Source organism: Pezoporus flaviventris, unplaced genomic scaffold (assembly GCF_033815535.1).
Source record: "Pezoporus flaviventris isolate CSIRO_AGI_PZ_B2104156 unplaced genomic scaffold, CSIRO_AGI_Pfla_v1 ptg000031l, whole genome shotgun sequence".
Lineage (NCBI taxonomy): Eukaryota > Metazoa > Chordata > Aves > Psittaciformes > Psittacidae > Pezoporus > Pezoporus flaviventris.
The window spans coordinates 59,570,164-59,593,489 of NW_026892579.1; the positions used below are offsets into that span (position 1 = coordinate 59,570,164).

The 23,326-nt window shown below is 40.8% G+C and overlaps 1 long non-coding RNA gene across 1 annotated transcript in view; it reads right to left on the reverse strand.

The window, feature by feature from the left end:
* LOC133273251 (uncharacterized) overlaps positions 1-23,326 on the reverse strand; it is a 246,819-nt gene that overhangs the window by 27,890 nt on the left and 195,603 nt on the right. Inside the window, exons 7-8 of the long non-coding RNA XR_009744696.1 lie at positions 10,663-10,843; positions 8,743-8,899 (exon numbers count right to left, since the gene is read on the reverse strand). This is a non-coding gene — a long non-coding RNA (uncharacterized LOC133273251). The remainder of the gene's footprint in view (positions 1-8,742; positions 8,900-10,662; positions 10,844-23,326) is intronic.

Consider the following 23,326-nt stretch of genomic DNA (forward strand, 5'->3'; position numbering starts at 1 on the left):
AAAGCTCTGTTGACATTTCTCAGCCGAGGTTTTGCTTCTCAGTAAGAGTTTAAAGAGCTTTGTTCAGCACCACAGGCAGTGGTGCTGCTGCCATTCTTTCAGCTAAGTCTAGGGGGGGTTCCCCCTAGAAGAGCTTATTTCTCTGATGTGCAAGAAAGCTTCTGTATATTTTATTAATGCTAGCTTGTAGATCTTCACCTGAGCCCATCTCAGACTCAGACTCTCGACAGCTGTTTTTCCATAAACCCTCGATTTGGTATCCTAATGCAGTTGGGCGGACCAAAAGTGAAGCAACCAAACTATAAGCAGCTGCCTCTGACCACATTTGGACGAAGGTCTGTCTGTGAGACCCCTTTGATAGTCCCTTTTTTTTTAACCCCAGCAAGCACCCAGGAGTGCAGTGGACTATAACTATGAATGGGAAATCTGTTGATCTCTGACTATGCCATACACGGGTAAAATGCTTTTCTGAACGCTCAGGTCATCCTTCGAGTCAGTAACTGGTTTTACCTCAAGAGAAGACAGATGATGGTTCCAGGTCCACAAGGAGAAATCCTGGCCCCTGCTTGACAATAATGCCAGAATTGCCTGTTGTTTTAGTGATAATAATATCCCATTCGAGCTCATTACGACAACCGACTGACATTCCCTAAAACTATTTGGCCAGTGTGGCCTGGGGCATGTTATTCTATGAGGATGCCTAAAAGGAGGTGACCAAGTGAGCAACTGGGCAGCTTAGAGAGCCCAGAGACAAGAAATGAGTGAGCTAAACTTTGGAAAAGATTTTCTGCTACAGTGAGGGCACTATGAAATTCCAGATCATGGTACCTGGCTGCAAGCATCCCCATTGGAAGTGGCTGGCCTTGCCACCGAGTCCAATTTATTACCAGTGACAAATTGCTTGTCTAGAGGCAGCTGCGTTGTGCAAATATACAAATGTTTGTGTACAGAGACCGAAGGACGAAAGGGTTAATTATCCAACAAACTCAGGCAGAAGAGGAAAAAAAGTTTCAAGCTCAGGGAGGTTATCATTGCCTTTTGCGCAGGCTGGTTTTAATCACTTTCTTGTACCTCTCCCTGACTTCATTTATCAAGCCTTCACATAAAAGTTGCAAAGTGAGGTTATTCAGCGGATACCTCCATTCATCTCGGATGATTGACCAGGGTGGTTTGCAGTACAAGCCAACCTGGGTGATGGCATTCCTCTTGTTTTCATTGCACAGCCTGCTTTCATTTTATGCTGTAATTGTGTTTTCACAAAACCATAACCAAGCAGGCTGCAGATCCCAGGTTCCAGATTTATTTACAAACACCCCTGACCAGCCCCCTCCGCCTTCTCCTGTTATCTGCTTTATGCTGCTTTGAATCTTACCGCCAGGAGTCTGGGGTGGATTAGCACAAGATAGGAACTAGATCCAATCTAACCAAGGGGACCTAATCAACCCATGCTTCCACCCCCGCTCCTCCTCCCCAGCATAAATCCAAGTCCTGCTTCCACACAAACATTTCATGGGAACTGATACCTGATATTAAATAGGTCTTTGTGACTTTGCAGGAGTGGTGTTGATCGCAGGCAGGTAACAGAAGTGATGGTCTTGTTTGACAGAAAGAGATCAGCTGCTCCACCAGGCGATTCAGGAGATAGAAGTAAAGAGGCCATGTCTCAAGAGAGCTGAAGGACCTGAGGATCATCATTTGTGCACCTCCACTAGACAGGCCATTAAAGGTGAGCGAGGCAAGTTATACTTACTCTTAGTACTCAAGGTGAGTATATATGGGCAAAGAGCAAGCAGAGACTATTTGTCTAACCATCTTTGTATTAATGCAAATAAGACCAAAGTGAAATTTCATCCACTGTTAAGACTTCAGAGCCAATCACAGAGCAAAATGTGACAAAAACCTTCTTCCTGCCCTTTGTGGAAGTAAACCCACCAGAATCTGGATCCCACTGATTACTAAACAGCTGATTCACACATAATGCAAAGGGGGGGGGGGGGGGGGTGTGTGCTGCTTCAGCTGGGGCAAATCAGCATAGTGATGGCTCTGAGTCAGTTCACATCACCTCATTTCAAATCTTGAAACATAATTTTCAACGTACTTCCTTTGGGAGAAGTGAGAAAAGCCCAGCCAGTGATTACAGAGTTCCTGTTGGCGCTGTTCATCTGCAGTTGCTTTCTAGGTAAAAAGCCTTTCAGATGAAAGTAGCATTTCCATCCAAACAACCTTGACCAGTTTGGGTGGGGAAGAGGAAGGGTGAAGGGACAGAAGAGCCAACCAAGTCTTTATTCTATTTAAAGCATTCCAATAAGATTTCAACCACAGAATATGGCAACAAAACTGATCACAGGGGAAAATGCAATTAAAATACCTTCCTGCATTCTGCAGCCACAAAATCGTTGGCAAATCACTGTAATCTGGCTTTGCTGAAGTGGAGGGCATGAGTCAATGCACCAGGAAAGAGTTTCAGCTAAGTACTTTTCAAGTTAATAACCTTGCTCAGGGACAGTTCAGAGTCTTTTATACCTTCCCTCATAGAAACTGGGATCCACAAGTGACTTTTCTTACTGTCCTTTGCTTTCACTGCAGTGCTGAAACCTTGACGAGACTCAGTTCAGTGACTGTGTATGCCAGTTCAGGTGCAGCAGACAGAAAAATTGAAGCTTCAGGTTGATATATTCTGTCACCATTTTTTTACCTTTAGGTTTTGTTTCTATTAATAGGAGACTGGTTTTGTAGATTACAAATTAACTTTGAGCAAGAATAGCCAGCAAATCCATCTGGCCTGAAGCAAGAAGAGCCTTCAGCTGGGTGTTTGTAGGCTTTCTTTGTAGGCTTCCTGAACACGTAAAGGGAGTTCATTAGTGGTGGTTTGTATATCACTGCTGCTATCTTGTTGATAGCATGCTTGTCTCCGATCTTCTTTGTCTGAGTTCAATTCAAACTGGAATTCAGACCAAAGTAATAACCAGAGAGGGATCCTCATTCATTTTTTTTATCTCCTTCCAAACTCCTTGCTTTCAAAGGTAGTTCTTAGATTGCACCTTTGACAAAAAAGTCTTCCACTATTGCTTGTGCCTGGACCGAGATTAGCGTTCCCAGGAGTACTTATCTGTGTGTGTACGTGTACACTGAAGTTGAATATTAAGATTAAACGGAGTTCTTGGTTCTTTCTCATCAAAGACCTGAACACTCCCTGACCCCTCAGCGACCTTTTAGGTGATGCTGTGGGGAGTCTAAAAATCTTCAAAAAGGCAAAGGCTCAATACCATGAATGTTACTAGATGTTGAGAAAGCCTTTGATCGGGTGGAGTGGAATTATTTGATAATAGTCTTAATACAACACTGAATTGGAATCACTTTTGGAGCTAGACTTCTTTCTCTACATGACCTATAGCAGATGTCAGGATTAATGTAGACAAGTGAAAAGTTTTATTCTTTTCTGGGAATAACACAGGCATTTTATCATAAAGCTAATGAACAGGGTTTTAGCAGGAAGATTACTAAGGTTACCATCCCGCTGAGATGATCATACAGATATTACAGATGTAAATTGGAACGTTACCTTCCTGAAGAGATGAGAAAAAGGTTTTGCTGTGCAGTGTTTGAGACAATAAACTTTGGGGCAGAACGGTAATGGAGAAATGAATGCATCAAATTAAAACTTGGCAAGAGAGAAAAAAAATAAAACCCAAAACCCTTGGGTTTTTCCCCCTTAAATTTTTAAAAGACACATTCTCCAGATGTAAGGAAATGAATCATTAGAGAGTAAACCTGGCATTATCCCTGTATTGAATCTGAGGAATGAAGCAGGATTCATTCAGGGCGGCTTTTTCCTTGAGGATGGCAAAGATTAGCTGATTTATGTGAGAAATTTTAAGAGATTTTTTTTTTCCCCTAAGATTTTACAGATTCCCTTGTTTCGGGATACAAATCAGGTTTTGTGGCCTTCTCCTTTGCTTTTCCTTTTTCCAGTAAGTGTCACTGTAAATCAAAACTTCCAAGAGATTTTTCAAAAATTCATAAGTCTTACTGTCAGTTCATCATTATAATCAGTGTAACCTTTTTGTTGCTTGTTTCAGTGCACAAGCCTATCTTATACCTCCTGAAACCCACAAGGGAAAAGAAAAGCCCTGTTTGAAATTTACCCTGTGATGTAATATCTCTTTGTTTGTACTCCAAAATTTTATAGGCCTCCTTTGCTATTGTGCCTTATTGAAAACTCATGACTTATTTGCTGTTCATTATTATCTTTTCAATATTTCTGCTTCTTAAAATTCCTTATCCTCTTCAGCATTTGTTTCAAATGATTTTTTTCTGCAAAGGTACGCACTTGCATTTTTGAAGGGGAATGGTGCAGTGCTATTACCTACCCATTTTTCTAATTCTCCTAATCTCCATTGCGAGCTGTGTGCTGTCCAAGAGAGCTGTTTGCAAAGTATATTAGTTAAGAGTCTGCAGAGGTCAAATGTCTGGCATGCATGGACGATGCAAACAGGTTTAAAGGCAGGAGAAGGTAGGCTTGAACTTCTGTTTACTTGTCTAACAGTCAAAATTAATAAACAAATAAGGAAGGCAGTTCATCCTAAACACATATGAAACTCTGCTGAAGTCAATCCTAAAACAGTGCTGCTGTATTTTTAATGCACTTGCAAAGTTTCATCTGCAAATTTCATTAATATACTCCTGTAGATCCAGGATGGCTTCTCCTCAGGAGTCTCTACTTTCTGCATCATAAAGTTGTCTTCACTATAATTTAGGAACCTCTGCGATGATGCATGTTCAGCTGTATTTGTTACTCAACAGATGTCTGGGTAGTTAAATTCCTCCATGAGCCTTTATCAGTACTTCTATTCTGGGATTCCCAACTGGTTCAAGATGTACTTCTCCTAGACAGCAGCAGTACCACTGCTCAGAGATCAATATGCACAGCTCAGGCCACCCTTCTTCAGCATGGATCTAGAGTGGCTGGTTACCCTGACCACCACCAGTCCCAGTGCTCAAGGTGACCATGTAAGCCTGGAGTCAACATCTCGTTGGTTCCTGCTCAAAAAGGACCTGGTTATAGGGGCAGCTGGGGATAGGTCCCACATTCATAATTCTCAAGACCATCTGCTGCAGTAACTGTCACTGCTCTTCCTGTGGGGCTGCTGCCTGGGCTTGCTGCTCCTCCATAAATTTCCACAACACCTGCTGCTCTCACTATTCCTTCATATATTACATGTACAACAGAAGCTTGAAAACACGCACTGCTCACACTTCATTTAAACAGCCACCTTTCCGACATAATGCGTTGATTCCAGAGCCGCCCCTTTGAGCAGTTTGGTTTCAATAAAACAGGCATGATAACGAGCTAACAATGCTGAGGGTGAAACATCTCTTCAGACCTACCCCAGGTTCTTCAGCTGTCTCTGCTGCTCTTCCTGTTCCCTAGGTCATCTCTTGTCTTGGAGAACCACTTGTGCCTGCCTTAGTTTCAAGGACTCAGCAGGATATATTTAACCTTCTGCCAGAAGGATCAACACCCAATTGCAGTGTGGGCAAGTTTTAGGCAAATGATGCCAGCCTGGTCTATTCCCTTAGGCTACTTCTTTGCATTACATACTATGGAGCTTTCCCTAGAGCTGGTCAAAGAATAAAATAATAATCTGATTTGCAACTAGAAGTGCTGAATCTGAATCACTATGATTCACAGAGTCATAATATTAATTATTAATGAGTATTCAGCCTACTGGTGGGTATCTGTGAAAATGCTCCCGAACCCTCAGAGTTTAACATATTTTAGGCTGAATGATATTCACCCAGGCATTTACATTTTGTCATTCTTCCATCTAGAAGCATTTGTCATCCAGAGATCAGAAAAAAAAACAGTTGCTTTTTGGCTTTCTGAGCAATCAGAAATGAATAAACACAGTGGAAATAAATGGTTTACTCTGAATAAGCTGAAAATAAATTGTTCTTCTTCTGTGCTGCCTGTGCACATGTAAGTATTAAATTTACAGGTGTTGGAACTGGTGGGCAAAACATTCCTTATTAAAAAGAGGATTATGCTAAGCCACTGTCCATCGTATTTGAAAAATCCTGGCAGTCAGGTGAAGTTCCCGACAACTGGAAAAAGGGAAATATAACCCCCATTTTCAAGAAGGGGAAAATGGATGACCTGGGGAATTACAGACCAGTCAGTCTCACCTCTGTGCCTGGCAAAATCTGGGAGCAGATTCTCCTGGAAGGCATGCTAAGGCACATGAAAATCAACAAAGTGCTTGGTGACAGCCAGCATGGCTTCACTGAGGGGAAATCCTGCCTGACCAATTTGGTGGCCCTCTATGATGGGGCTACAGAACTGATGGACAAGGGTAGAGCAGTTGATGTCATCTACCTGGACTTGTGCAAAGCGTTCAACACTGTCCCATACGACATCCTTGTCTCTAAATTGGAGACACATCAATTTGATGGATGGACCACTCAGTGGATAAAGAGCTGGCTGGAGGGCCGCACACAAAGAGTTGTGTCAATGGCTCAATGTCTGGCTGGAGACCAGTAACGAGTGGTGCCCCTCAGGGATCGGTGTTGGGACCAGTCTTTTTCAACATCTTTGTCGCTGACATGGACAGTGGGATTGAGTGCACCCTCAGCAAGTTTGTCAATGACACCAAGCTGTGTGGTTGGGTTGATACCCTGGAAGGAAAGAATGCCATCCAGAGGGACCTTGACACACTTGTTAGGTGGGCTGATGCCAACCTCATGAAGCTTAACCATGACAAGTGCAAGGTCCTACACCTGGGTTGGAGCAAATGCAGGCACAGCTACAGGTTAGGCAGAGAAGAGATTCAGAGCAGCCCTGTGGAGAAGGACTTGGGATGTTGGTCCATGAGCAAATAAACATGAGCCTGCTTCAGTGTGTGCTCACAGCCCAGAAAGCCAACCGTATCCTGGGCTGCATCAAAAGGAGCATGACCAGCAGGTCGAAGGAGGTGATCTTGCCCTTTTACTCTGCTCTCCTGAGACCTCACATGGAGTATTGTGTGCAGTTCTGGTGTCCTCAACATAAAAAGGACATGGAACTGTTGGAACAAGTCCAGAGAAGGGCCACGAGGATGATCAGGGGACTGGAGCACCTCCCGTATGAAGACAGACTGAGAAAGTTGGGGCTGTTCAACCTGGAGAAGAGAAGGCTGCGTGGAGACCTCATAGCAGCCTTCCAGTATCTGAAGGGGGCCTATAGGGCTGCTGGGGAGGGACTCTTCATTAGGGACTGTAGTGATGGGACAAGGGGTAATGGGTTAAAACTTCAACAGGGGAAGTTTAGATTGGATATAAGGAAGAAGCTCTTTCCTGTTAGGGTGGTGAGGCACTGGAATGGGTTGCCCAAGGAAGCTGCGAATGCTCCATCCCTGGCGGTGTTCAAAGCCAGGTTGGACAAAGCCCTGGGTGACATGGTTTAGTGTGAGGTGTCCCTGCCCATGGCAGGGGGTTTGGAACTAGATGACCTTAAGGTCCTTTCCAACCCTAACTATTCTTTGATTCTATGATTATATTTCCACCTACCAGTAAAGGCATAGCTAAACTCTGCTGTAATTTCAATTAGCCCTGTTCTACAGTGCAGCAACTGGTGAAGTTGCTCCTTTGGCATGGGAAGCTTTGACTCCATATAGGCACCTTTTTCTGAAGCCTAAGTGCTTCCTTCTTCATTGAAAATTAACAAGAAAGGAAGGAGGTGAGACAGTATCATCTGAATATCTCCATCAGTTTGGGGATATTTGCCCCTCTGCTCATTTTTCTTCCCAGTCACTTGGGCTATGCTGATAAAAGGGATGTATTTCAGGACATTACTTGCTATTTAAAAAAAGGATAAAATGCAACCAAAAAGAATCGTTTCTTCCTTTTCAACAACTAAATTGATCTCTTTGCCCGTACCCCTAATCAAGAATACGACTTCTTCTGGCTAGCTAGCAAATATAAAGTCAAACACCTGTTTACCAGACACAGAGCTATGTGCCTGCCGTTGCTGATCCATCTGTGGAACATAAACATAACTTTCACCAGCTGCTTCTTTTAGCATGGGCTGGTAATGGAAGCCATTATAGAGCATATCAACAACATACTTTCCTAATAATCATGGGCCAGAGCATCACAGGGTGTAAAGTGGCAGAGTCTCACAGAAGGTGAGGCTGATTTACACCATCAGAGGACCTCACCCTTCTGTGTTTATTTTCTTCACACTCTTCTCCTTTTAGCACTCTTATTTTCCTAGTTTCTAGTTTGTTTCTGTTTCTTGAGGTTTTTTTTTTTCCCCATTATATTATACTAATGAGGCAACATATTGTGAATAACTCCAGGGCCAGGCTCAAGCAATAATGGATAATTACCCTGGGTACCATACAGCCTCGATATTAATGACTCTATGAAAACCTCTGAAGATTCAGAGGTGTGATACTGCAAAGACTCCAAATGAGTTTGGGCCAAATGACTCATTTGTATAAACATGCTCAACTCTACTGACTTCAGGAGAATTATTCCCGCTTTTGTTTGTTGCTGTAGGTGATTCACAAAATCATGCCCAACCACGTCCACGCTCTTTAGATTTGAGCTTGAAATCTCACAGTGCAAACAGAAGATTCCTTTTTGTCTTGCATGAAGGCTAGTGTGTTAAGACTGTAATTAAATTGCTGATAGATCCCCTTATCTCTCGGGCTGCTTCAGGATGTAGTAATGAGGCTCTGCTCTTGATGAGCATCAACATACCTCTTTCCTTGTGTCACATCAGTTAGGCAGGTCAAGATCTTGATGGTGACCCAAGACAACATTCATCCTATGACCAGGCAGTTCATTTTCTTTTCAGTGTAAAGGGCAGAAAGGCCATGGGTCTCTTTGACTCTTCATTTTCCAGTCAGGAGACAACCTGGAACTCAGAAAAGAAATTCCATCAGTACCCAAGGCTCTCAAATGGGAAGAACTTGTACAGCTTTAGATGTCAAATTTGGGGAAGCCCATCCTGTTGAGTTCAGCCAAGAAACGGTAGTAGTCCCTCAGACTTACTATTACAATTTGCTTTCCTCTCAGTAATTTTGTAACACATGCTGAACACTGAATGACACTTTCCAGGACTCTAGCAATTGCAAAAATCGATGCTCACCTCTAATATATTCCGACTTAAAGTGTGCAACCTTGTTTAAAATGCACTGCTAAAGCATATATTTTCATGTATCGTTATGTCGAAATGCATGATAACCATGTTGAAAAATCAAATTATCTGTGTTAAGGTGAATATTACAATGTGACTACTGCCTGCTGTGTTGCGAATGAATCTTGTAAACACAATCAAATCTCTCTCTCCCACTCACACACACAGAGAGACACATGCACGCCCTTGCACAAGAAAAGAGATTCTTCACCTTCTGCCATCGTATTGTCACAGCAGCTCATGTTTATTGTGAATGACATCTTCAGCTACAACTCAGCATGAGCTCCGGTATGCTGGAGCTGAACATCCTACCAAGAAAATCAGCAGTGACATTAAAGTTGTTTCATGAATAATGAAAAAATAAATATCACATTTACTGTTGGTACACAAAACGCTTTGTTTAACTAAAACTGTTTTCAGAGAAATTCCAGGTCTCGGAGGGTAGATAGTATTTTATTAACTGTGGGTAGAGAACTTACTTAGATGGAGCTGTTTTCATTATATTGGTAATCTTCTCAATTACACAAATGAGAGAACATGTGATCAGTACTATTAGTAGGATAAGACTTCTCTCACAAAACTCTGCACTCTCAGAAAAACAGAAACCAGCAAATCCTCCATGCTTGCAGCCGGTCTTTCAGCCACTTGCATTCTGTATAAGGAGGCTTAATATGTCTCCTAAGTCCAAATTTGAGTAACAACAGTTTTAATTATTTATGAGGGCAAAAAGGCTTCAGAGACAGTAATGCAATTGCATAAGCGTACAATGCAAAAGAGAATTCAATTGTCTTGATGCCATATAAGGCAAGCTTATTACAGGATCCCAGCAAAAGACACTCAAAATGCTCAAAACATGACTGCACAGTGTCCAGAGTTTTGCTGGCAGCATCAGTGTGTGTTCCTGCCAGCTGTCAGAAGTTCATAATCACAAATTTCAGGCAGAAGAAACAAGCCTACTTTGAATTACGGGGTTACAGTGACCAGAGATTTATATAAAAATTATGTGTAGTGGAAATGCTATATTTTGTCCTATTAAGGACTGAGCAAACACACTTTTCTCATAGCATGTGTCAGGCAAAAGTGAAATCTTACAACAACTCCAGGCTTTGTGCTAGACTGAAACTTGTGATCCTAAAAGGCAAATTTTTTTAATGAAACAAATATACTTGCTTCCAGAAGTGGAAAACAGTCTCACTACTGTCCCTTAAAAAAATAAAAAAGGGTGGTTATTACCCTTTTTTTTTTTAATGTTTCATCCATATTCATGGCAAAAACCCCAAGAAATGTTCAAAGTGCCAAAAAGTATGAAAACTAATACCAAACACATTGTCAATATCCTACTAACTAGTGTTTATCAATTTATCAGCATCGGAATAGTTATTCTCAGTAGAACTTTCTGAATGGCAATCATTAAGAATCAGCTTCACAAATTGTTCAACTCGTAAGATACAGGCTCAATATGAATGATTTAAAAGACCCACCTTTTCTTTCATGGAGAGTGAACAGATTTGTATTTTAGCTTTCATTGAAGCAGGCACAAAACCAGTGTCTTTTCCATAAACTGAAGTCTTCCATTTTTTATATAGAGTAATATACTTTATGACTCCTTTCTTGTGAGTTCAAGTTGCCTGTATTCCCTATTCATAGAGAAAAGCTCATTTCCTGGTAAAAACACACATGTATTTACTCTTATTTGCTTAACAGCATTCTAAATGGCAGTAACAAAAAGGGCAATAAACACAAATAATCCACTTTACTGGTACCTGTACACAGTCTCTATTCCTTTTTATTCTTTGCCTTTAAACAAGACAGAAAATTAAGAGTATTTTAAGGAGATGAGTCTAAGGTTTGTTATCTAATGTATGTCTAAGGTGCGTTAATCTAAGGTACAGTATCTCCCACTACTGTTAGGTGGGCTTAGGCAGGTGGTTTAGAGTTCCTCCTTACTAGCTGAAAGGCTAAATCATGACTTGAGAGAGGGCCATGACTTGAGGAAGAGGTGCATCAGGTATTCCTTCTCGTGCAGTCAAAAGAGTTAAAAGTAAGCAAATGTATATGCAAGTAAAACCTGTGTATTAATGTGGAATGTGTCAGTCAATAGCAGTGCAAGCTGTGTTTCCATCTATTATACAAGAAAGGTAAAGTATTCTACTAGGTCACTTAGTTACTTCAACCAGATGGAATCCAAAATGTTCAGAAAATTAAAAATCCATTTATTCCTCCAAAGTTGCATTCCATCTGTTTTCAGACATTTATGGAATCTTTTTGCATACAGGATATGGCAACCACTGGTGCCTTGGAAATATTTCTTCCCCGTGAAGCTCAGAGAAAGCCAGGCTGCATATAGACGGCACTGGAGTAAGCCCTTTTTTCAGGTGCTCTTATTTCTCTTCAAAATATAGGAAACTCTAGTCTTGTTTTAAATAGAGGAATCATAAAATCTAGTGTATCAGTGTCTGCAAAAATGCAACAAGAACTTTTAATCTAAAAAAAAAATAAAAAAATAATGAATGATCAGGCTATTCCCTGCTCTTTCCACCTTGAGAATTTTAACTTTCTTGCCAGTCTGTTTCTCATTTTCAGTTTGTGGAGACAATAAGAATGATTCAGATGCTATGAAGGAATGCAGCCCGGCATGTAGAGATCTCCACCCTGAAGATAAAAGTGACAAAGCTACCCTAGGAGTTACGAGCTCTAGTCTTCATCAATCATTTTTCAAGAAATATTTTATTTCATTCAACTACATATTGTGCCTAGATCTAACTGAGGTATGGTCCCCTTCCTTCTATCCTTGTTCTCCGAATCTTCAGCTTCACCAGATGGAAGGATATCATCTGGCATGCAGGCCAGGCCAAATTTTCTGTATATGACACAAACATCCACATTTCCCCTGTTTCCTTAGGATCTTCCTCCACTTGCAGTCAGTGGCTCATTCAATAGTCCAGCATCAAGAAGCATTATCCTGTTAGATGCAGGGAATATTTTACCCCCCAGGTGAAGCTCACCCATAACGTAAGTACAAGCTGCACCTATATTGTCAGCTAGGATATAATCCTATTTCTCTCCTGATTATCCACACCTCATGTTAAATCACTCCCAGCTTCTGTGTTGGAGGGAACCAACTGCATCCCTCCAGGGTGAAAGACATTCAGCAGGTAACTCTGTACCTGGACTACTACTTACAGGTCAAAACCATAGTGGGTTTGGTGATCTTACACAGAGTCCCCAGGCGCTACATCAGCAGTCCTTTGCACTATAAACACTTTTCATGCCCTTATGCCAAGGTCTAGGTTACTTCAGAGTATGCAACTGGGGGGGAATATACCTATCTTCTATTATCTACATCTGCATTTTGTTCACCTTTCCAAATCATTTGGGTAACTGACAGGTAACTGTCACATGGAAAGTCAAAGCACTCAAAAATCCCAAGGCAGCAGATCAAAAAGCAGAGAACTGGCTTTTAAGTATAAGACTGCATTTAAAAAAAACCCCAACAAACACTGAAAAATAAAATCACAAATGGTGGATGGTTTGTTTCGGTCTTTGCGTTTTGTTTTGAATGTCGGGTCATGTCTTCACATTTTCTTCTGCAACCCCAAGGGCAGGGAGAAAAAAAAGGGGAAGTTAATATTCATACACAGTCTCATGCTGTCCAAAGCTGACACTTAAAAAAACCCACAAACACAAATTCAACGAGAGTATTACAAGACTGAAAACTGGTACCAGTGACATCAAGTACGGCTATAATAAGCTTGTACTTTTCACCACTTCAGAGTTGAAATCCACCAGGTTTGACTTGGGGTTGAGGACCACATGCTAAAAGACCACATTTAATTAGCAGCAGAACCAGAGACTAGATTTTCTCCTTTTTTTTGACAAATATTTTCCTTCCATCATTGGGAAACTTGACAGTGAAGAAGCTTGCTGCCCAAGATGGACAAAATGTAAGTGTCAAACTGGCAAAACTAGGAAAAAACCCTAACTGGTGCATGAAGGGCTGTCAAGGAGCATCCCAGGTGTGCAGCCACCCACATGAGGCAGACACACATCTCCTTGGTGTCATCTTTTGTCCACAGAAATAAAATACCTCTCTCAAGAGTTAAAACTGATTAAAGGTTTGCTTTGATTGCACAGAGGGACTTGGATCCACACCTCCTTATCAGCTGAAGCACCTGCACTGCTTCTCTTTAGTTTCACCCATCCCCTGCTAAGTTTAGAAGAAAAGGCAATGGCTATGGCTAGTGACAGAACGAGGTTGGCAGCTGCAAAACTGAGATGCCACATTTCAGTATATAATTTTCTTTCCACAGTGTCTCTCCCTAACTTTCCTCTTTAAGAGGCACTTAAAATCCATGTGTCTGACTCAATTATTGTTATTGTAGCTATGGGACAGAATGTGATGCTGATGAGGGCCTACCTGTCTAGTTAGCTTCCCTTTCTGGATGCTTTCTTTCTTTGATTCATCATTGCTTGTGACATATGTATTGTCTAAACTATGTTCAAGAACAAGTCTCTAATACATTCAGTGGAAGAAGGTGAAAAATCAGAAAGTGGCGTTATCAGTTGCATGCATAAATTTATGCGCTAACTTTAACCATCCTATTTCTGAGAAATCTCTTATGTAGAAAGCATGGTTTTATTTCAAATTAAGAAAAACATTTGCAGTAAAATTAAGAATAAAATTCCTTTTGCTTCCTTTGATCAGGAGAGCCCTGACATTGCATAAATGCTCTGTCTTTATGAACTCATCTAGAAATTCTATGCTCCTTCAGCATTCAGTACATTATCAGATCATACCCGAAGTACTATGAATTCATGCCCCAGAGGGCATGATCCCAAATTTAAAGTCATCATCATTCTGTACATTTTCTGCTCAGTTGAAGGTTTTATGATACAGGCTGAATGTCTTCTCAGGACAATCCTAAAAATAAGCTAATGCAGTGGGGACTGAATTTATTGGACATGTACACTCACCTTCAGTTGATGCTCTCCCTAGGTCAGTTCTCATGTGATTGGCAAGGGATCGTGACAGCTTGTATCTTCCTATGAGGAACCTGTGTAGACACTGGTAATTAGAACTGCCACTCAGTCCTCCCTGACAATAGCTGCTGCAGTGGCTCTGGGCCTCTAAACTAGCTACTGCCTCTGGAAAATCCTGTTTCTCAGTGTCTTCTCCTCCGTAGGCACATACCTAATTGCATGTAAACATTCTGTAATTTATTGTGCGACACAAAAACATTGGTACCTTCAAGCTGAAAATACAGTGGTTGATAAACACTGAAAAACTACACTTCCAAAGTGTCACGTAAAATGTAGCTCTCCAGCTGCTTTCCCTGACTGGCTGCTGAAGTAAGGATGCTTCCTTAGTAATGGAAAATGTGAGAAGGGTCTCAGTCTCTTTTTTTTAGGAGCCTGATTCTCAGTCAAAGTTATGAATGTTGAGGTTTGTGAGTTCAGTTTTGGAAAAAAATACTCCATTTCTGCTTGAAAATACCAGTGCAATTTCTCTGTAGTATTCTGCCTCAATCATCATGACAATAAAAAGGCTCTATTACCTGTTAGTATACCTTTACCCATAATTGATTTAAGCCATGACATTCACAAACTGTTAATGACTACAACTAATAAAGAAAAGAAAATGAAAGCAATGTAATAGGAAAGTGCACATGAAGCATTTCCAGTTCAGGGTTGTATTTACAAGAGACTAAGGATAAGGCAAGATATTTGGAAATATTTGCAAATGACAATGAGGCTGAAAAATTTTGTTGTACCAGGATATCTACAGAATGAAACTTGGATTCTATTCTCTGCTTTGCGGCCGTTTGGATGTATCATTTCAGATACAGCTTCCTTGTCTGTGAAATGGGGCTAACAATAGAGCTGTACTTTCCATGCACGGTGCCCAGTTATTTAGATCTCATCACGTTAAATAGCATCTTTTTTTCCCCGCACTAGAGAAAAAAAGAGCCAGAGTGAGGCAGTCAGGAACCGTTGAGATCCAGGGTTGGAAAAGCAGTGAAACTTAATCTCCAGACCATGGAAATCACTGGAAATTGACTTCAAAACACTGTTGATTTCAGTGGTTTGGGGATCAAGGTTTAGGAGAACAAACTTACCACACGAAGACAAGTCTGTTTTCCAGCGCAATGCTTGACTTCTTGATACAAGCAGCCTGTCAGACAGCTGCAGGCTATACCTTTGGGGCAAGCCTATACTGAAGGGTTGTATACAGTAGTAGGGTGTCCAGAGGCACCTCAGAGAAGAAGTTCCCGCTCTGCTCTCCCCACAGCTTGCTTGTTCAAGAAAACCCCTGTGGTTAAGCAGAAAATATTTGGCATCAGACCAGGTGTGCAGAGCCCTGAGAATCTAGGAAGCCAGGCTGTGAGGGAAGAGGCAGGCACAGGGACCTGCTTCTACTTCCTACCCCTTCCCACTCCATCAGCATCAGGCCCACCGGTTATGGGAATTTCAGATGAATTTCAGAATTCAGGGAATTTCAGAATCACATACGAGTGCACTGAGAGCTGGAAGATGTTGCAACCATTGCAGTGCTGGGTTAATTTTCCCAGTAACAATCCAGGCCAAGCAGAGTGCAGCACACTGTATTGAGCATCTTGATAAAGTTTTATGCAACCGCTCTTCAAAAGCAACCCAGAAATGGCAGTGCTGTATTTTTAGACAGGTAATTACAAGGGTACTCCCATATACGTGCTACAAAACGAATCCAGTAGTGTAATCATGGAACGGGTCAGAAATTACTGAGTGAATAGTACCATTTCCTTTTTAGACTTCTATTATAGCACAGTGGCAGTGTAATTGTGCTGTATTTGGGTAACGCTCTGGCACAGTGCACAGGGGTGCAAATGTGGAGCTCCATCTCTGTTCATAGACACTTATTGTTGAAGCCTCTGCCCATCACAGACACAACTCATCCATCACTTCCATCATTATTGAACTGCATTCAAAGATTCCATGAAATCCAATACCAAACCCACAGATTTCTATTCCATTGACTACACCCAATTTTCAGAGGATTCAAACCCCAATATGTTGGTAGTGCCAAGCTCATCCAAAATAGCCCATAACCCTCTTCTCAGGGATGGGGAGGATAACAATGTTAAAATCTAACTAGCAACATGCACACCATTAATCCATGCAAAAATGCATTTTAGGCAAGTCACACAAAGCCCAGAACATACTACTGCAATCTCAGCAACACAGGTGGAAAACAAAATCTAAAGGAAATCACATCTCAAGCATTGAAGTAGAGTTATGGCAGCCAATTAATCTGAACTCTGCCCTTTCAGACAGCACACAGTATCATTGCACTTAAGAGCTCATGGTCTCCATAGTATTCCAATTTTGAAATAAATAAATTTTTGCTTATTCTTCTCCCCTACCACTCTTCACTACTGTGTAATAATCTGTATACTAGTTTTCTATGTACTAGAATAGGTACCTTATGACTTTCTGAGAAAAATATTATGTATTAAAGATGCCTACTGTTTGATTTTATTTTTGAAATGTATCTGTTTAGCTATTAGCAGAGGCTGATTAATGGAAAAATCTTTTCAGAGAAGTTTGTGAATTCTTCCTTTTCAGAGGTCTTCTTGTCTGCCACTCCTAGTGACCACTCTGTCCCAACTTCAGCCTTTCCTGCTCCCTGTTGATGTGGTAAAGGCATCGCGTGTACCCAACAGGTACCACTAGTCAATCCCTAATTACATCCAGACCCATTTCATTTCAGGTTTGATTCAAAAAGCTTACTAACTTTGAGAAGTGCCTTATTATGAATCTATGATTTCCACTGGTGCATTCATGAATACCAGCATCTCCCGTAGCAGGAAAAGGTCAAAACTACCTGAAGGTCTACAAAGGCACAAAGGACAACTCAGCTGGTACCCTGGCAATGTTCTTGGTTTAGATAACACAGAAAGACAGCTAGAAAACGATTCCTGCTGAACCTGAATAAATATGCTTGCAACATCATTAATGGATTCTATTTCCTGTAACTGAAAGGCAATTTGATAAATCATTTTTTGCCATCATGCCACTAATTGCATTGGATTCTAAAAAAACACAAAACCAATCCAAAAAACCCCAAACCAAAATGATTTTTTTAGAAAAGCCACAAATCCTGAAGGTACACTGCTGGCAAGCCCTGGAGTGTTTATATTACAAGCCAAGCAATTTAAATAATCCCCAAGTTCATTACGTTTAGCTAGATGCTCAGGAGAGGTCCTCTTTGCCACTGGCTTCCAAGAATACACCAATATAGCGTGTCTTGTTTTTCACAACTGATAGGTTTCGTGTGGGTAGGACTAAACTACAGTACCAGGATTTTAACAACTGCGGAAAAGACTGTAAAACTTTCTGCCCCTTATTAGCTACTGTGTGACTATTAGGTTTATGGGCAATGTTAACATTGCAGCATAGGAACAAAAACATTGTAAAAGGTCTCCAAAATGTTGGGAAGCAATTTTTCCCAAGAGAAGCAGGGGGCCCTTCCAATCCCAGTGAGGTATGTAAGGGGTCATGTGGCACACATGTAAAACTGGATTAAACTCTCTGTTACTAAGTAATTAAACCTAAGTGTAAATGTGGCAACTGCTAATTTTAAAACCAAGGTCCCTGTTCAGAGCTCCAAAATCTCTACTGAAAGTTCATGGAATATGAAAGCTGCTTCTTTAAAAGAAATCAGCTTGCAGCTCCCCAGAACAGAGCCCCTGGGCAAGTGGTTCAAAATATGATTTTTATAAACAAATCTGACATAGCAAACTAAATGCAAAGCCCTATGCATATAACATCACTTATGTGTGCAACTCGTTTAAATTATAGCTGTAGAGAGAAGGAAATAAAACTGGCATATTAACCTTTGGCACAACAGTGCTCACATACTAGCAATGTTGAGCAGCAGATAATATTATTGTGACTCCCACTAGTATTGTCATAGTGAAGGGTCTGTCAGAATTCATGTTCAAAACCTCTACTGTCAGAGATTATTAATTCAGCCATAAGCATCCGTTCCAGACCTACCCTGGCATGTACAGTCTTAAGAGCAAAATCTTTTTTACTGCAACTTCTCTTTCCCCATCACCATTGTATTTAGTTGCTGAATGTAAAAATAAAACAGAAATTCATGAAATAGAGCATTTCCTCATTACCATCATATTTAAAACACTGAATGCAAAAGGAAAACAAACCAGAAATTCATTAAATATAGCATTCCACACCTTAATGACTTGCTTCCCAAATGTCCTTTTTAAAGAATGGTCTGCTATTTCTTCCTCAAGAGAGAGGGCCCTCAAGGACAAGCTAAATGCATGAGCAAGGTAGACTTAAAAAACAATTTATAAATTAAATTTAAAACTTTCTCAGCTTTTTTTTTTTTTTTGGTGAATGCTCCACATTATTGAATACATTCCTATATAATTAACAAAAGCATCATATGAAATGAGCCTTCCTTATTAAATACTTAATGCGACTAGCTTTAACAATGTCATTCAGGCCCTGGTGTATGTTCTCAGCCTATATGCTCCAAAACATTCTGGGCAAAAGTTCCAGACACAGTACTTACGCAACAGATGGGATGTATTTTGATTTGGTTTCTTTATGTATCTTGAAAACGAAAACTGGTCCGTTACACACGAAAGCCATGAGGCTTACACATGGGTAAAGCTGATCTACCTGGAGAAGTTAGTCTTCAGAGTGATGGTAAATGGAAATGCAACCCAGCACAGGTCCAAGTGAGAACATTCCTTGGCTCCTTATTTCAGAGAGTGGCTCACAAAAAGAAAAGAGCTAAACAAGTTTACAAAGTTGACATTAAGTGAACGAATTGTGAGAGATAGTAAGTATGACAGCAAGACAAGTTTTGGAGTCCCATTACAGTTCCCTTGCCAGTGAAGCAAGTGCAGACCTGCTGCTAGGCTGGAGGATATAATGATTGAAAATATAATCTAGTTGTTGGAAAAATCATTAGATTTAAGAGAAGTTACTTTACCAAAATATCACACTGCCATCACAAGACACATTTATATATCTTTAAATGACATCTAGACAGACTGGTTCAAGCAAGCCTCACTTTTTCTTCTATGTGGAAGAGTCTTGAAAGCCACTTCGATTTCCCCAAATCCCTTCTACTGGCAAACCCTGGGGCCAAGCTGTGACATGGGCAGTGCTAAACAGAGGAATACATGATGTACTGTAAGCACTGCAGGATAAAGAATGTGATGCCTTTTCTATCCTTACTTCCTCTGATCAAACTGGGACAAATAAGGACTGCAGAAGCTGCTATACAAGTTTCAGAAGGCCAAAGATCAATGTATGTGAAGCAGAAGGGAAAAAAAAGACATATTTTGAGTTCCAAAAATAAGCTGCGAAGAAACTTAATCCTCAAAGGTCAGATGTACATCTGAAAGGCCCAGGCCATGCCTTTGTATCAGAATGTTACAACATTAGCCCTAATGACTTAATAGTTTTGCCCTTGACTTGTGTCAACAGGAACCTATCTTATTACATGGTAAATTAGTTGCTTCCAGGCTACTCCAGACTAGGTAAAGGGAAGACAGAGGCACTTCTAGCAAGATTAGAAATGTAACCCAGTATCTAAACAGTATTGCTTAGTATAAGTATTTAGTAACATTTTAATTTTTGTACAAGTGTTTGATTAAAGGAAGGCTGGACACAGCGTGGGGAAGAAACTACCATGTTTGGCATTCAAGAGCCAAAATGAAAAGGAAGGCATCTCCTTTGCACACTGTTGTGCAGTGTCATCAAAGGTAATCGTCTGCTCCAGATATCAAGGGATAATGAGCCGGGGTCAGGCGTAATGATGGTAGGCGCTAGGTAACAGGAGATGCTTTCTTATGCTCCTTCCCTTCTCTCGGAGAAGTCAGCATCGTTTACAGGCTTTCCTCACATCCACACAGAAACAGTTTCCAAGCCTGGCAGCACATCACAAAGCCACCAGGTGACCAAGGCGTGCTAGCACCCAACTATTCAGAGCCTCACCTTGCACAAAACTAGGACAAACAGTAGTTTCTAAAAGATTACTGTTACCAGGTAATTGTCTCATTCTATTTAAATTGAGATATTCCATATTTTCTGATTTATCTGGAAGGCCTTGCTTCACATCTGTCCTAAAAGCCTGCCTCCTGTCAGCTAGACAAAGGGCTACTTTTCACAACAAATACATAAGAAGGGAGAGACATGTTTATACAGTTATTTAAGTCTTCTTTAAGGAGTTTTACAGGCAAGTAAGATGCAGCTCCAGACAGTAGACTTTTAAACCATTTAAAGCTGACATAAGCTGATCCTAGGCACAGTTTATAATCATGTTTTTACTTTTCACTTCTGACAATTACAAATTGTATTAGCTCCACAAGTATTCCTATTCAGCAGTATTGTCAAAGTCCATTCATCCCAGCCTCATAAAAGCACAACAATCCTTTGCTTTGCCAGCCTCCATCCATAACCTTCATCCAACTGTTACCAGCCATACAGGGAGTGGCAGAAGAGATCTACAGCCTGCAGTCTCCCCACCCCCCCACCCCCCCATCTGCAATCTGTGGTAGATGCAGTTCCCCATGTTTCAATGTGGTTTTCAGACCATCTCAGCTTGACAGGAAGAAGCCTGGCATCCTCTAAGCATGTGGCACTTGTAACGTTTGAAGATGTTCAAAAGAAAAGAGAAAAAAAAAAAAGTAAACGAAAGGTCTTAACCATTTTGCATGAAGTTGCATGAAAAGTCTTGGGGCCTAACTTGACTGGAACTGTTTTAAGTGCTGCTCTACTACAGCAGCGGTGCGTCATATGAAAGGCTATGTCTGGCATCTCTCCACAGTTATAAATAAAAAGCATATTTATCTTTGGTCATGCATATAATTTAGAAGTCAGACAGAAGAAACCTTTTTTTCTCCTTTTAAATCTGTAGCAAGCCCAAGATAAATTCTTATAAATTATTTCTTTTAAAAGAAGGAAAAGAAAAAACTATAACAAAATAGCTTGGCTATTTGGAAATCTGGAAAACAGATTATTTCTTTGGATGGAACAAAGTGTGTGTATGTGTCATCATGACTTTAAACAGTTCCACGGTTCCCCATGGAAATACTTAATTGAAGCTAATAAGATGTGGAGTTATCAGTGGTTTGCCATGATGGATTTCACATGGTCTCCCCAAGATGTTTTACCTCCTTTAAAACTTACTGACCTAAGACTGTGTTAACTGGTGATCTGAGCAGCAACAATTGCAGATACTAAGTCGGAGTGAAATGCTACTCACCGATGGGACAGGAGTTTGGGCAAACATTATAACTCCAAACTCCATGTGACATAAACACTTCTGATTTGCAGCATGTGTGACAATCTCCCATAGGAATCTGCGAAGACAAGACTTACTTGCCTCTTGTCACTTGCAGCATGGGTCAGAAGTCCTTTTTCATCAGAAAATTAGGAAAGAAGCTATTGTCAGCAGACTACAGATCCCAATGCAAATCTCCCCTCAATTACCATACTTTGTAAGGTGATCCTACAAGCTCCCCCCCCCAACACTACAGAGGACCAGGCCCACCTTCTTCCAATACACAGGTTAGTTGATCATGAGTACACGCTAAGAATATTTTTTACTACTAACAACAACTAAAAAATAAATGTGCTTTTCTTACATCTCAGGTTAGAAAAGTAAACCCCTGCTGCATCTGACATGGATATACAGTGTATACATATCTACACAACCAAATGGAGGGCCAGTAAAGCTTTCTGTACGTGCAGAAACAGGTTATATGACATCTGCAAAGTGTAGGTGTTTTGTAAGCACCTGTATAATATCTGATAATATCTCAGTAAATCTGGCTTAAGCCAATGTAACTGTGCCATTATACGTGATTAAACCATTCTGATGCTTATGGAGAAGGAAAGTTTTTTTCTGTTATTGATAGCAGCAGATTTTATAAAGGACTTTGGGTACAAGTAATTTGCATAACTTTGGCACTCATTGCACACCTACATTTTACGTAATTAATTTAACTGTCTTGCTAAAAATGGCCAAAATTAAGCAGCTTATCATTATTTTTCTTCAGGAAGAGAAATTTGTAGACCTTTTTGGCATAACCGCATTTTCCCTTCAGCAATGTTTTCTGGTTATTTTTCCTGAAAACATATCCCCTGCACCTGCAAATGCATCCACTGCATGTGTTTCTTTTTAATGTTAATATTCCTTTCAAATATACCATCCCCACTGACAAAGTCAAGTACATGTCTGTGGGCTGTAGGGTCAAGTTCGGTGTACCACCTATCAGTGATTACATCAGTCAGCAGCAAGCGCAGTGCATTCATTAACCTATAAGCAACCTTGGTATTCAACTTACACTGACCAATACTGTATTCAGTGTTAAGGAAACGGTGTGCAAATACCATGATGCAGGAAATGCAAGGATACAGTAGATAGATGGGATAACATTGCATTTGGAAGTAGATGAGGTCAATATAAAGAGTGAATCATAAGATGAAACAACTACTTTGCAGCTACTTATGGACAGGGACAGCCCAGGAAACCAACACTCAGGATTAATACAACATTCTTTAAGGAGTAAACAAAGTGAATAGGAGCTCAGCATTCATCTTCTCGTCTGCAAGGAGCAAAAGTCACCTCCTGAAGGCAATTGCTGTCTTAGGTATCCAAATTCTGAGACACCTCTGACTCGTCATACAGGGAAGCAAGGGCAACTGAGCTCCTAAGTCAGGTGCCTTGTGTAGTTAGCAAGAAAAGAATACAGGCTGAACTTTCTGACATTTCTGTTACCAGTTTCCCTATAAGACAGTCTGTAACTTCATGTGTATTCCTTAAAATACAAAAGCGCCTAAGTTCCATCCCTGGCAGTGCTCAATGACAGATTGGACAGAACCTTGGGTGACATGGTTTAGTGTGAGGTGTCCCTGCCCATGGCAGGGGGGTTGGAACTGGATGATCATAAGGTCCTTTCCAACCCTAACTATTCTATGATTCTATGATTCTATGATTTACAAGGTTAGCAATGTACGTTGCTGTAATCAGCACGCAAATTCAGATGCTGTGTAATTCTTTACCAGTGCAAGTTTGCATCCATCTCAGCATATGGATGAACTAAGCAGAAGAGAAGCAAGCCT